Raw genomic sequence first — 12,305 nt, 5'->3', positions numbered from 1 at the left:
AAGATAAGCTTTGTTTATAATAGCAAAAGACTGGAAACAATCTACCTGTCTCCATTGAGGAAAGGTTAAATACATTCTGGTATATAGAAACAATGGCATACACTGCTATTAAAAACAAAGAGGAGTCACAGTATACACTAATTTTCCAAGTTATTTGTCAACTTTATGACAAGGTTCAGAAGAGTGTGTTTAATGTGCTATTATTGTATGATAAAAAATAATGTGCACATGTATAGACTTGTAAATGCGTGGAAAATCAGTAGAATCCACAAGAAAAAGGGTAATAACAATTACATCTGGGAAGGGGACTTGGACATCTGAAGGAAAAGAAGGGAGAGAAAGACTTTTCATTGTAACCTTTTTCAACTCTGTATCAGGAGCATGAATATATTACCTACTCAAATAACTAATAGTGTGTTGTACTTGATCCAGTCACACTAATACGATATCCTGATTCTAAAGATGAGAAAACTAAGCTCAGAGAGCTAAGGTGATTTGTTTAGCAAGGTCTGGAAATGATTCCTCACATGTAGCTCTTTTCTTTGGCTAGAATCCCTTAAGTTTACTCCTTTTTAGTAAGCTCTTTCTCTTAGCACCTCCAGGAAGTACATTTTTTTCCTTCCCAGTTTCATCCTGTTTCTACTCCCAGACTAAGTCCCTTAGGACTGAACAGATGTGTGTCGTATTAGTTTCCTATTGCTGCTGTCACAAATGATCACAAAACTAGTGGCTTGAAACAACACAAATTTATTTTCTTATAGTACTAGAGGTCTGAAGTCCAAAATGAGTCTTGCTGGGATAAAATCAAGGAGTTGGTAGGGCTGCATTCTTTCTGGAGGTTCCAGGGGACAATCCATTTCCTTATTTTCCTTTTCCCCAGCTTCTAGAGATGCCTGCATTCCTTAGTTCTTGGCCCTCTTCCTCCATACTCAACTTCACTTAACCTATCTCCTTCTTTGATCATCTTTGATCCTCCTCCCTCCCTCTATTAAAATGCTTCTGATGGCATTGGGCTTACCTGGATAGTACACACAGGATAACCTCCTTATCTCAAGATCCTTAACTTAATGACATCTATAAAGTCCTTTTATGATGTAGGTAACATTTACAGGCTCTGCGGCTTAGAACCTGGACAACTTTGAGAGGCCATTGTTCAGCCTACCACATTAGCTCTAAAGGGAAACAAGTCTCATGAACACTCTCTGTCTCAGGTTCTCCATCTATAAAACAGGGATAATGCTATTTATTTTGTATGGTTATTGTACAGATTATATAAATTAACATATTTAAAGAGGATAAAACACTGCCTGACACATTGAAAGCACTGGACATACATTATTTGTAGTAGTTGTTATTTTCCTGATCCACTAGTTGACCAGCATGTCAGAGCTTTTCATCAGGAGGATTGATAATCTCTTACTTCTTCCTTTAGATCTAACATACACTTAGGATACAGAAGAGAAGATTTTACTTACGTTTAGCAAAACACGCTCTTAACAAAATCAGTTTTGAGGGGAAAAATAATACAACAGATGAGTAGAATTAATTTAGGATACTAATTAACATTTTATATAGTCTTTTTCATCCGTGCACTTTCAAATATGTAACATACACAGTGAGCCCCTGTAATCAATCCAAAGTGTTTATTGAGAATGTACTATACACAAGCCCCACCACTGTGGTTCTCCTGGTCTGTTCTTTAGAGAATTTTCCCTGCCAGTCTCTCAGGACAGAAACACCACTCGTTGCCACTATCTGGCATTGAAGTGGCAATTTTTGAAATACAGTTAGTCTCTCTTACTGAGAAAAACAATAAGGCTTTTCATTAATATAATCCTTTCAAGAAACAAATGTCTTGATGTGGAAAGAGAGCTAGATTTATAGATAATTGGATCAGGGACCCGGCTCCACCACCTTGTAAGCAACCTTGGGCAGGTCAGTTACTGTTTCCAAACTAGTTCTGGAGATAATCTCTGCCTATGTGAAATCCAATATTTTAGTAAAAATTATATAAGACATTTGAATGAGTCAAAATTTCTGTAACTCAATGTGTATAAGAATCACTTGAGGGCCATGATTAAAACGTAGAAAGCAAGTCTCTACTCTCAGATATTCCAATGTAATAGGTCTATGGTGGGGCCCAGGAATCTGCCCTTTCAACCAGCATCTCTCCAGCAGTAGAGTCAGATAGGTCAGGAAACTCAGAAACACTAATTAAAGGTACTGCTTATTTAAATAGTTGCAGATATATAATTTCATGCTCTCGGCAACCTTTTAAAGTACTTTGAACTGTTATCTTCATTTTATAGGTGAGAAGACTGAGACTTTAAAAGCATGATGACTGGCAGCCCCAGATCTTCTGTGCAGGTGAGGCCTTGGTGTGGCAATCTGGCCAGAGGGCTGGAGGACTGGTTTTGTAAACACTGCTGCATAGCAGGTACACTGATTGTACTTAGGTTCAGTGGAGCTTGAGGCTGCTAATGACCTCTCCCAAGACCCTGCACCTTGCCCCTTAGTCCTGTCCCATTAGAGACTTGCTTAACTTCTCTCAGTCACTATGCAACAGAGTCAGAACCAGAGCCAGGCCTTCTGATCCAGTTATCCAAACACTCCTGCCTTACATTGGCACTAGGTTTGTTTTCAGAAATACAACACCTGCCTGTAGTTATGCTATCTTTTTAGTTAACATTCTGCCCTTAGTAAATCAAGAAAAGTAATGCATTCCGTAAAAATTAAGTATTTAATCAAGGGTTAGAGACCTATTTTTCTAGACACCTGCTTTGCCTACCCTAGGAGGGGACATTAATCAATATAACAATGGTAATTGTTATTGCTACTACCATGTCATAGAGTAAGTAAAACATCTGCTTTACTGATGTTTTATTCTGTGGCAGGTAGTGTGCTAAACTCTTTACATATAATACGTCTAATCCTTACAGCAGTACAATCAGATAAATGTCATATCTCCATCTCATAGATGAGGAACTGAGACACAGAGACATTAAATAGCTCACTTAAGTTCATATGGCTCACTACACAGAGTCATCATTTAAAACCAGGTCTGTATGACTCTAAAGCCCTGATATTTCCTCTGTGTCACTTGGTCTCCCCGTGTTAGTAGTCATTACACTAATGATCAGAAAGGCTGAATCTGCCTGATATATAACACCTGTCTATATAAATGTTTGTCTACTAAGCTATATGTTCCTTGAGGACAGAAGGGCATTCATTTTTTGTATCCCCCATACCTAACAAAGTGTCCGGCACATAGCAGATGCTCAATAAATGTTTAATGAAATAAATTTTTAATTTTTGTTGAATATATAGAAATATCCAGTATTTCAGACAAGCATGCTTTAAAACACTTTTACTTTTTCCAAGTCAACAAAAGTCTTGACCTCCAGAAAAAGTCTTTGTCAGGCTACAGTTTTTACAAAATATAAACCTTTCTTTGTTTCTCAATAGCTGAGCTAAAAGTAACTTTCTCACAGTTAGGGAAGGATCATGAGGTCAGTCAGTCCACCCTGGAATGGAATGCCCACTTGTTGCTTGTTCAGGGAACTGATGATGCCAACAATTCTTTGTCTTTGGTATAATCAGACTCTGAAGTGTGTCCAGGCCTCTCAGTTCTGGCTGCCAATGCTGGCAGCATCGCTTCCAGATAATTGACCTCGGTTCTGCTGACTCGGAAAGTCAGCTCCCAGAGGCAGACAGGGCTCCTATTCAGATGGGACCAATGTTTCTTAACCTTTTATTTGGGGGCAGGGAGGAGATTCATGAAACTCTATGAATTAAAAGGGGATTCATCTGAACCCTGATGCCAACGTCAATGAACACCTAAAATAAGATTTTGAAGGGAAACTATTTTGCAAAGCCAAATATTTTCTTTCCCTCTTCTGAAATATTTTCTACTGGGAATGATTTGAATTGGGTAAGGTATAGTTTTCAGTGGCTTATCTAATAAACTGAGAGACAACAGAGTGATTTGGGGTGCTTCTTAGGACCCAAAACATTATCCAGCAGCAGCTTGTCCATGACTATTTTGTCATTCTATTGTTGGCATTGGCACATCTGGAAAAAGTTTATAGTCCCATCAAAGACAAGCACCAGACTAGATGCAGTGGCTCATGCCTGTAATCCCAGCACTTTGAGAGGCCCAAGTAGGAGGATCGCTTGAAGCCAGAAGTTCAAGACTTACCTGGACAGTATAGCAAAACCCTGTCTCTGCAAAAAAAATAAAAAATAAAGAAAGAAAGAAAAATTAGCCCAGTATGGTGGTGTGTACTTGTAGTGTCAGCTACTCAGGTGGCTGAAGGCAGGAAGATCACCGAGCCCAGGAGTTTGAGGTTGCTGTGAGCTAATGATAACACTACTGCACTCCGGCCCAGGCAACAGAGGGAGACCCTGTCTCAAAACAAACAAACAAACAACAAAAAACAAAACAAAACAAAACAAACAAAAGACAAACACAGGTTAAAATAAAAAGAAATTGGGTCTGGAAGTTTGTTAATGACAATGCCTATTGCAAAGAAAACTATACAATATACTTTTATTTCCACTAACTGAGCCTGACAAGCTATCACAAATTTTACACCTGAAATTCAATATGTAAAATGTTAATTAACAAGGGGTTATAATCGCTTCTTACACATTTAAAGGCAGCAATACATGCTGAGTTATAGAATAAGAAGAGTCTCCCTACAGCCATTCTCAGAGCCAAAAGAGTGCCCCGACCACCATGTTTACAAGTGTTTTTGACTTTGCAGTATCTGCAAGTACAGATAGCACACACAAAATGTCCCCAAACAGTTTCTTGGCAAAACCAGTTTGGAAACTTTATCTTACTCATAAGGCATGTTTCTCTTTTGTAATATAGCACCTTATGAAGATTCACAAGGCCAGGAAAGACTGACTGTACCCTGTCTGGTATTCCTAGATCAGAGGTGGAATAATAAAGAAGTGTGAACTGATAAGACTATAACGATAAGATGTTTTATGAAGTTATTGTTGAGGCAAATTGGCCTTTACCCAAAGGCCTTCTCTTTCCTCTGGCAAATATCATTTTACCATTTTATAACCATGAAAACCAAACTTTGGAGAATTTAAGTAACATCCCCAATATCACCTAGCTAAGATGAGACAATAAACTCAGTCTAATGATTTCATATCCTAATACCACACTGACTTTAATATTTTTTCCTTAACTTACTATATGTGAAAAATAGAATTGTTTAGTTATTTCAGATACCATGGGAGGCAACAATAATGTGCATAATACAGTGTAAATAAAAGACGTATCTCCTTAAAGTTTGGAGTGTGTTTCTATATCTATGTTTGGATATGAATGTTGCTAATACTCTGAAAATTCATAGAACTGCCTCATTCCTCAAAGCCAAGATAGGTAATTATCTTGATTTCAAAGCAAATCTCATATTTATTTCCCTTTCAATGACTTTTGGATTTGGAACTCCAAAACAACAAAATGAGATCAATGTACTTATGGGAATAAAAGCACGGATTTGAAATAAGGATTGCCTGGAACACATGAGGGGTGTACACTGGAAAGGTGATAATATTAACAGAGAAGTTATTAAAGCTGAGCCAATGAAAATGTTATGGGAACGTTAAAGGCAAACAAATGTCTGTTTTTTTTCCCTGCATTCCCAGGACGAGGCAGGTGATACTTTAGTGACAACATGCCTAGCTATTTCTAAATCACCGAGGAGACAGAAAAATGTTTGGAACTAAAAAAGCCGCAGAACGAACTAATTTGCAATGGTGCTTTCAGACTGAAATGTTATATTCTAAGTTTCTGAAAGAGTTACATTTTATAGCCGGCTAAAAATGTTGGAAAGGAATAGACATGTTAAACATCTTGACAAATATTTTCCTATCTACAGGGGTTTTAAATCACTAAAATGTCTGCAGCATATGATAATAATGGAAAATCTAGGTAAAACTGTTTTATACAATATAGGGTTGTGGTTTTCATTAAATAATAAAACATCAAAAAATTAAATCAACAATAAAAGCAATGTACACTTTTGGAAGATTTAAAACAAATTTTAAAAAGAAAATTTTAAATTAAATTAAAAATTCAATATATTGAAAGGTAAATAGCAAAAACAAATCCCAATCCCCCCCCCCCGAACACAAATATTGATAACATTTTGATGTGTTTTCTTCTTATAATTTTTTCAGACAAAGTTTGGGCATTTTTTTACACATATAATTGAAATCCTACAAATCTATATACCTGCTTTGCATTCTGTGTGAATTTAGCTTATTTTATGTAACTGTTCTCTTATAGTCAGAAATACAGAATATTTTAGTATTTTCAAATATAAGACACATTGTTGTGAACATCTTTGTATACACATTTTTCTGCATTTATTATTTATTCAGGATACATTTCTAGCAACAGAATTGTTGCTAGCAAGAGGATCAAAATATATAAATCATTTAAAATTTTGTTCACAATTACAAACCATTTTTCATTGGTTCTATGATGCACATGTTTTCAAATTTTAAAATCTCTGAAATTGGGGGATAATATACAACCCATGGCATGAAACATCACTTTCGCCAGAGAGCAGTTTTCATTGCCTGTGTATGTATGAACTTAGTGGTTATACCTGGTGACAACTGGATCACTGTACCCTTCCACATTTTGGTCCACAAGCCTGTTAGGGATCATTTGAAGAAGAAATAACAGCCTTGGTTATTCTCTGAAAACTTTTTATTGACAACTTCTAGCAAGATCAAGAAAGCATGTTTCAAAATTTACATAATGGGTTTTAGCCACCTGGAGCTCTCCTTGAAGGAAGTATGTTAACACTTTATCCTTGATGGTACAGAAGACACAATTGTATAGAGAAATTTGGACATAAACAACTCCAAGTAAACTCCACATAATTTAGTCTCTTCTTCACAACTTACTATTCTTTGTCCATAAATAATGGAATCTAACTGCTTCTTTGGGTCTTCATTTCTTTATGACACCTTCAGTGCCACCTAAAACTTATATTAAATAAATTTGTATGCTTTTTTCCTCTTATGCCAATTTAATTCTAGGACTCAGCAAGGATTCTAAGAAGACGGAGGTGGAATTTTTGCTGCCCCTACAAGATCAATGACATTTTAGATTCAACAAAGCACATTGTATTGCCAAATTACTTTTCAAAGGTGTTATATAATTTTATAAACCAGTAATGTATGATAGTGGCCAAACAGTTAAACATTTTAAAATTCTATTAAATGTAGAATATATTAGAAGATAGAAATAGAGTAATATAAAATATGAAAAACATTAAAGAATTAATATTTATGAAAGACTACTGAAAGATAAATGTCTATACATCTTTCACCTTGTGAAAGATAGGTGCACAATAAATATTTGTTGATGATAATATATTTCTTTGTGCTTTGGCAGCAATTTTAAAATATAATATTATTGAGGTAATATTTAAACATTAAATATTTTAACATTAAAATAGTCTACTTTTTGAAAGATATTTGTAATAAAAGAAAAGTTATAATAGATTCACCCTTATCCCCTTTACAACTAATACATCATAGTTTTTCTGAAGCTGTATCTCCTTAATTGTCAGAACAATAACAGTTGGGTTCAAATCAAGATGAACCAAGATCTAGAGGTTCTAGAGAACATGATAATAAAAATAGAGAACAAAATATTTTTAGTTTTCATTTATTAAGCATCTACAGGATCAGGCCAAGTATACACATCATATCAAACAAAAATTTCATGTAGTAGGTATTATTATTCTTAGTTAACAGAGGAGGAACCCAAGTCACAGCCCAAGAATTTAGTGTGAAATCGCCATAGCAATCAATGTCAGTGAGGATTCAAACTTAGGTCTCTCTGACCTTGAAGCATTTGGAAGCTCATGATCTCAACCATTACATTCTCAATTTGTAAATTCAATATTAAATCTCTTCTATACCCAAGCAAAATTCTGTTCTCTAACTTTAGAGTTACAAGAGCTAATGAAAATATTTTCAACATGTAAGATGAATGATTTATACCCCTTAGAAACAAATTGCTCCCACAGACAATGCTAATAATAGTCATACATGACAAGGCAAGTCTAGGGAATGGCTAATAAACATATTTAAAATACTTAATCTTACTAATGAATGAGGAAGTACAAATTAAAGTAAGATACCTCTTTCATTTATGAGCTATACAAAAACTGAAAACATTCCAATGGAGGAAAGGACACTCTCTATACTATTTCTGGGAATATATAATAGTACTTGTTTTTTAAAAAAGTAAAAATACACATACCCTTTGACTTATCAGGTCTATTTTTTAGTATCTCTCCAATAGAAAAATTCATACAAATGGGAAGGAATATAATATTTGAGAATATTCTTAATAGCATTTTTAAAATTATAAAGAATTAAAACAAATTTAAAGTAAATCATCAGGGGACTGGTTAAATAAATTGTGGTACATTCTTTCAATCAAATAAAATTCAGACTTTTAAAATAATGAAGTAGATGTATAAGTAGTAGAAGGATAACTATGATGTGTTATTGAACAAAAAAAGCAAGTTACAGAATAGTGTGTTAATCATGATACAATTTGGTTAAAAAAAGATATATATGTCTGTATTGCATAATGAAAGGAGTAATGGGATAGAAACTGACTTGTTAAAAATGGTTACATCTAAGGAGAGAAAGTTGCAGGGAAAAGTAGATAAAGAAGAAACATAATTTCAATAAGATTTAATAATTTTCACCTTTTTAAATAAAAAAGATAAACATTTTTAAAAGTGAGAGGAGTACATTCCTAAATGTGTTGCATGGATAGAAACTGATTTAAGGAAATCTCAAGTGTTACAGCTCTTTTAGAATTTGTCTAACAGGTTTTCCTTCCAGTCCTCACCAGAAGAAACCCCCCACAACAAAAAAAAAAAAAGAAAAAAAAAAAAAGAAAATCTCAAGAAGATCAAGTTAAAGAGAGTTTGAAACCATTCAGTCCAACCATCTATCAACTGAAAATCCTTCTAACACTAAGAATTGAAAAGTGCTATCTTTTGTTTACTTGATTTTTTTCATGAGAATTATTAAAGTATAATTTACATATAATAAAATTGAACCAGTTTTAAGTACACAATAAATTTTTACAAGTTGTGGAAGCACCACCATACATTTAGTCTTAAAGCTTTTTGTATCACTCTAGCTAAGGGTTTGATAATTCATCCTTTCAGGCACATTCCCACCTTCACAGAAGTCTGTTCAGATGCTTTACGCCAAGAGTATAAAAATCTTGTTAGAATTCTACTTCTATCAAAGCACTTTATGCCAGGACAAACCACCCATGTACCATGTACCATGTCCTAGGCCACTCATGAAAGCAAGATACAAATAAATATCTGTGAGATCTCTAGAGTTTAGACAATACTAACATTCTGGAAAATAAATTACTCACTGGAATTCCCATACATCTCCTGCCTATTTGTTGCCAAGTCAATGGTGCCTGCCAATACTCTATGCCTCAGCTTCTCTGTTCAGCAGCCTCAGTTTAGTGAGGCTCCCCTTGATTTTGGCTAACCTCTGAACCCTCCCCTTGTTTGCTTGCTGTTTTTACCTTGGCACACTTCTACAGTGCTTTGCTCACTTCATTAGCATTTTCATCTTCTACTCCAATCTAGCGTCTTGGAATAAACTGTCTAACCCCTCCCATGGACACTTGGAATTCAGTATACTTTTTAAAGGAGGAAAAATATTTGGGAACTTTTCCCGGTCAACTCACTTCATACTGTGAAGTCTTTTCTCCTTTGTACATGATTAAATCTGGTCCTCTGATCTTCTTTTTACATCTTAGATTTTATATTTACTTTGCCTCTTAATTTCGACTAGACTCTTTGACCCCATTTCTAATTGAGCAGCCTTTAAACTTGAGTTCACATTTGGGGGTAGTAGGGGAATGACATTATAAACATTTATTTCATTTGATCATTTTTTCCTCAACCAGCCTTTTCCAACTTTTAAAATAAAAATGGCACTTTAAGACACAAAGAGTAAGACAGAAAGGCATAGCTATTTTAAGGGAATCATTTGCCAGACCTTGATCTTCATCATTTACAATGGCTCATCTCCCTGCTCACAAAAGAAAGGCATATTTCTCAATCATCCTAAATTTTACTATAATGCTTCAGGTATAAACATCTCCAGGATACAAAACAAAGGGAAAATCTGAAGTAGTAGAGTTGGTGTTGAGAAAGTGAATTATTCTAATGCCCGTGTAACAACCATTTTTGCAAGTGAGGGGTTTTTCCAATTCTTTGTTTCCATAAGAACTGAAGGAGGACCTAATCTAATATATCAACTGATAGATATTAAAAGTAACTTTTAATAATCGATCATCATGTGCAGGGCTTTGTATCGTATAACTTGGAAAGGCTTCAAAATGACATTGCTATGACCAAGCTTTTACATTTGTATTTGCTTATTTATGTAAACATAGTTTCTCACCACTTAGATGTTTTAAAAAATAAGAATGGAATCTGTCTCATTCTAGCAACTAATAGTATTCATTAATGTAAAATTATACTAATTCAAAATTTTCTTTAAAAAGATCATCCATCTCCTTAAGAGGTGCAAATCCAATAAAACTTTATCTTTCGCTTTTCATAACTGCATAAATTTTATGTAATATTCTTCTTTTATGTGCCAATTATGATTGCATTGAGAACCTGAGAAAAAAACACTCAGAGCTTTAGGATCACAGAGAATAATTTTTAAAATTCAACGAATGTGGATATTATTGTTACCGAAAAGTAGAAGTGATCAAGATAAGATTTTCAAGCTTAAAAATTACATTAAAAGAAAAATAATCATACCTCACAGTTGTGGCTATAGGAAAATCAACCTGTTTCTTCTCTTTTCAGACAAGCATCACACAATTCTCAAATGCAGCTCTCTGAACAAAGGTGCCATGCACACTCCTTGAGCATTTCTTCCCACACCAGAAACACCAGTGTTAGCAGTGGGAAATGGCCTCTTATAAAGGAATTATATCAGCTTTATTAGAGATGTAACTTAAGAAGTGGGTTCTCCTCTGCTTCATTTACATCCAGTGACTAATATGCAAAAAATGATTTCTTATAATATGATCATACATTCTATAATAAAAATATTTGCTTGGTCATGTTATGAGGTTTAAATGGATTAATATGTATAATGATCTTAGAAGTACCTGACAAGCATTCTGCAAGCATTAGTGATTTTTATGTGCCCTCTTCTTTACTCTCATGCACCGATCCCTTGGAATCATGCCAAGCACACACTCCACATCCTTGCTTCCAACTGCTTTCACCAAAATAACATGATACTGAAGGGGTAGCAGTTTCAAGATGTGGTTCTATTGGTCTAACATCCAAATTACCCTGGGTTCATCTGGGGGAGAAGCCGAGGAGAGAATCTCAGCTCGGCCATTTCTAGGCCTGGACATGGGACATTTGAGATGTCTGGAAGCAACTACTTGTTCTTGCTGTAAACTCAGTCCCTGTTGGAGGGCAGAGCACTCTCCATTCTCTGTGAGGAGTGAGGAGGACTTGCTGAGGGATTTGGGAAAGGAGGATTGTGGGCTTCATTCATTCTTGTTCCCCCTCTCCCTCCCACCTCCCCCTTTGTGGTCCCATTACCAATTCAAATTTTGGATTGTTTTATTTCTAACCTAGAGTAGCTGGCCATTGAGCTCTGCCTTATTTATACAATTATGAGGTTGATTTTTCTAAAAATGAAAATACAGGTCTTAAATTTTGGAAACACAGGTCTTAAATTTTTTCTTTAAAATTTTTTTCCAGCTGGTGTTTCTGTGTTGACATTTTCAGATCAAATTAGTTTCCCTTAAAAGTAAGACAATATTGTATACTCAAGTTCTTTAATTCATCTCAAGATTGTTTGGTTCCAGATAAAGAACTTGTTTTTCTGGTAAGTAATCGCTTACCTTACATGAACTCCCCTCTTAAAGCAGTGAGCACAGCCTGGTGGCTAATATAATCTGTGAAAGTACATAGCACCGTTTGCTTTCCTTTCTTTCTTTTGAAGAATTTATGTCAGATCATGGCCAGATTTGAAGAGGAGGAAAAGAACTGTGACAAAGAGAGGGTCATGACCATCTAGCTTTCTCCACAGATAACTGGATTGGATACAAAAAGACCTCAACTCTGAGCCAACCCACACTTGTACTACACAGGGGGGTGAAAACACACAAAGCGTTCAGAATGGAATCTGCCTGGTTTAGTTGTTTAAATTACTAGATCCCATGTTTT

The 12,305-nt window shown here is 35.1% G+C and overlaps 1 pseudogene; it reads left to right on the top strand.

Annotated features, from left to right (window-relative positions):
* Nucleotides 1-8,857: 8,857 nt before the first annotated feature.
* Nucleotides 8,858-8,925, top strand: LOC142872062 (uncharacterized; annotated as a pseudogene).
* The last annotated feature ends 3,380 nt before the right edge of the window (nucleotides 8,926-12,305 follow it).

Source organism: Microcebus murinus, chromosome 7 (genome assembly GCF_040939455.1).
Source record: "Microcebus murinus isolate Inina chromosome 7, M.murinus_Inina_mat1.0, whole genome shotgun sequence".
NCBI classification, from domain to species: Eukaryota; Metazoa; Chordata; class Mammalia; order Primates; family Cheirogaleidae; genus Microcebus; species Microcebus murinus.
The sequence above is the reverse complement of the archived record's forward strand: the minus strand, read 5'-3'. Positions and strand labels throughout refer to the sequence as shown.